This window comes from Seriola dumerili, unplaced genomic scaffold, assembly GCF_002260705.1.
Source record: "Seriola dumerili isolate Sdu_G_001 unplaced genomic scaffold, Sdu_1.0 BDQW01004545.1, whole genome shotgun sequence".
Classification (NCBI taxonomy): Eukaryota; Metazoa; Chordata; class Actinopteri; order Carangiformes; family Carangidae; genus Seriola; species Seriola dumerili.
Genome location: NW_019178800.1, coordinates 3,760 through 7,542, shown reverse-complemented (window position 1 = coordinate 7,542; position 3,783 = coordinate 3,760). Strand labels below are relative to the sequence as shown.

The window sequence follows — 3,783 nt, the reverse complement described above, 5'->3', positions numbered from 1 at the left end:
AAAAGAAATGTTTGCTTGTTGCTCTGTTATAACATAAATTATTTTAATTAGTAATTTGTCAGCTTCTGAAACCCACATTACTCCATCAATCAACGATCAAAAACTATCCAAGTGAATAAGGATAAATAACAAGTTATGACATTAACTTTGTTCAAAACTTTTTTGTCATAGTTGAGAGGGGCAGAATAACAGTCCAACCAACAATTGTGAGCAGCTAAGAACATGTGTGACAGGTGTAGCATTTTACACAAACAAATGGCTGCACACAGCCTTGCAAGGGGATACATCCAACTAATGAGAGATGGTTTGATTACAGTGAACATTGTCTGCATCAACACATAAACCTGCAAACACTAAATACATTTCTACACATATAACGCAGAATATGTAATAAACTCAAAATAACAACACAAGGGTTGTCTCAGTTCACAACTATATTGGTCAAGTTTTAAGGTGAAGTTGATGAGGAGATGCTGCCTGTCCTTTAACACACCACATGAATCCCCTCTCCACCATCCTCATCCATTGATCATGTTCTGAAAATAACAAACACAAAGCAAAATGCAAGCACAATCATTAAATTGCACACAGTTTAACTATTCTTGTTCTTGGTTGAAATACATTTTATTATATTTTAATTAGGTTTTTAAAAATGCTTACCTATGTGTTTTCTGACCAGATATCTGACACCTTTTTTCCATGGCCAGTGTGTCAATGTCTGCTTTTAGGTCTTGTGCTGAGGCAATCCGTAGAACAGCATGGAGGTTGTCATCAGTGATGCGTGATCTGTGCTTGGTCTTCTTTAGATTCATGATTGAAAACATCTGCTCGCACAGATAGGTGCTCCCAAACATAGACAGAACACGGGCAGCGTGAAGTCGAAGCTGTGGCATCAAACCAGGGGGCAGTTGACGGTAAAAGTCCTGGATTGCAGCATCCTGGAACTTTGCTCTCAGGCCACTATCGCTCTGAAGCTCTATTAACTCCATCTGAAGATGTTGGGGTGCAGTGCAGACGTCGGTGGTGAAAGGATTGGCAAAGATGGCAAAGCCTGAGTGCTGTGCTCTAAAGTCAGAGAAGCGCCGATCAAACTCATTCATTAACCAGCTCAGTTTGGTAGCTAGCTGAGTACATGAAAAAGTACCAGGAAATGCGGCTGAGATGCTCTGACAAACAGGAAAGTGGGCAAGATTGTCCTGTTTCACTTGGTACATCCATAGATCAAGTTTACGCTGGAAAGCCGTGATCATGTCGGACATCTGCGTGATGACTTGTTTGCGTCCCTGCAGCTTCTGATTCAGTTGGGCGAGATGCTCAGTTATGTCACACAACATAGCAAAGTCACACAGTCCGTTTGGATCTGACAGTTCAGACAAGGGTTTTCCTTTACTCTGCATGAAAAGAGCAATATCTTCCCTAAGCTCAAAAATCGTTTGAGGACTTTGCTCCTACTCAGCCACCGTACTTCTGTATGCTACGGCACGTCGCCGTGCTCCGAGCCCATCTCCTGCAAAAACAGCTGGAACTAAAGATGATTTAGGCCACGAGCCCGAATGAAGTTCACTGTTTTCATGACTGTGGTCACTATATCATTCATCCCCAGCACCTTCCCACACAAAGCTTCTTGATGGATAATGCAATGATACGTTATCAGAGGCGTGTGACAGTTACTTTTTTGCATTTTCTCCTTCATTAGTCCAACAAAGCCCGCTTTTCCTCCACACATTGCAGGTGCACCGTCTGTAGTTAATCCCACCAACTTTTCCCAGGGCAATGTATTTTTACTTACGGCCTTCTCCACCGCATCAAAAATGTCCCGTCCTGTTGTGGTCCCATGCATGGCAGCTGCATCCAACAGCTCCTCAGTGACAGAAAGGTCCAGCTTGACGCCTCTAATAGAAATGGATAGCTGCGCTGTATCCGTGTTGTCTGTGCTTTCATCAAGAGCTAATGAAAAAGCTATGTAGCTGCGTGTCTCTTCGGCCAGCTGTGTTGCCAGGTTTCCTGCTAGTTCCTTAACTCGGTCCACAATGGTGTTTCTTGATAAACTGACATTTTTAACAGTCTGTATCTGGTCGGGACACACCTGCTCACAGACCTTCAGCATGCACTGCTTCAAAAATGCACCCTCTGAAAAAGACTTTGCAGCGCGGGCAATTTCTTCAGCCACAATAAAGCTAGCTTTCACTGCCGCATTGTTTTTGGTTGTGGCTCTCTTGAACACATCCTGCTGCGAACGCAATTTGCCTTTTAATTCTTGCACCATTTGTTGTTTTTCTTGAAGGCTCACTTTGGCATACTTAGCTCCGTGTTTGGTGTCAAAATGCCGAAGTAGATTGTACTCTTTGACAACTGACACTGCTTCATAACTCAAAAGACATACCGGTTTTTCTCCTTGAAGGACGAACATATATTCGCCTTCCCATCTTTCTTGAAACAGTCTTCCATCTGCATCAATCTTTCTCTTCCTGGACATTTTGGGATCATTGTTTGTATTTCTTGATTCGGAAAATGGCACTGATGTGGAAACACTGCAATCTAGTGGCGGGATGCCATCACTTCACGGGTAACATGATCGGCATGCATTATGGGAAATGTAGTTTTTGCTCAATGCACCCTTTTGACTTATTTATTATAAGATAATCAGACCTTTTAAGCTCTCGCAGGCCACATAAAATGACGTGGCGGACCACATTTGGCCCGCGGGCCTTGAGTTTGACACATATGGCCTACAGGAAGAGGAAGGTGACCTGAAGCTGCTGTGGCAGAGTGGGGGCCGCTGCCTGGAGGAAAAACCCTCCGGCTGCCAACGTCATACATCTGCAGCAAGTGTGACCAACCCAGAAGAGAACTGGGTGAATCTTATTTAGTAACAAGTAGAAATTATAGTAGAAATATAAAAATAATGACTGAGGTCAGTGTCAGGATGAGTCTCTACGACATGAATGAAACTTAAAGTAACATCCTTTGTGCAGATTGAAACGAGAGGAGTGAAGTTCACGCACCAAGCCACCATTTTCCTGCTTCCCTCCCGGTGCATGCTGGGTACATTCCAGTACTTCAGACTTTTTTGTTTGAAGTTTGAATGTTTGATGTGATGAAAAAAAGTTACATACATTTACATCTAGAATCACAAAGTTTGAATGTAGAAGTCACATCAATGTAAAACTAAAAATATTTTCCCTAAAATTACAGAGGAAAAACTTTAAATTGTTAGTATGGACATTAACTTTTATAATAAAAAGCTACAATTTAAATTACAGATAATTACTGTAATTTTACACAGATTTGTATGTAATTTACGAAAGCAGAAAAAATACTGTATGAATAATACAGTAATTTGTCTTTACAGAAATGGGAAATAAATGTAATTCATGATTATTGGCATAATGCTTAAAATAGAAGTTTGGCTGTTAATTCACAGATAATTTCATTTTACAGACTTTTGTTAACAATTTTAAAGAACATGAAATTACAGTTTTTTTTTTTTGCTTATCATACTTGGACGTTTTCTAATGTTTTTATATCTTACTAAACCACGATGTTTCTTGACAATTTCATGCCTTATTATAGAGTAACATTCTTAATAAGATTTTGGTGCCATACTATATTATGACGTTAATATTGTATGACATCTTGTAACGTTTTTATGCCTTACTATAGTATGACAAAAATTTCATGACTTATTATACTATGACATTTTACTTGACAATTTTATGCCTTACTATATTATGACATTTTATGCCTTACTATACTATCACGTTGTATGCCTTACTATACTAA

General features: G+C 40.0%; 1 pseudogene; it reads right to left on the bottom strand.

Annotated features, from left to right (window-relative positions):
- Positions 1-389: 389 nt before the first annotated feature.
- Positions 390-2,476, bottom strand: LOC111239824 (annotated as a pseudogene).
- Between the last annotated feature and the right edge of the window lie 1,307 nt (positions 2,477-3,783).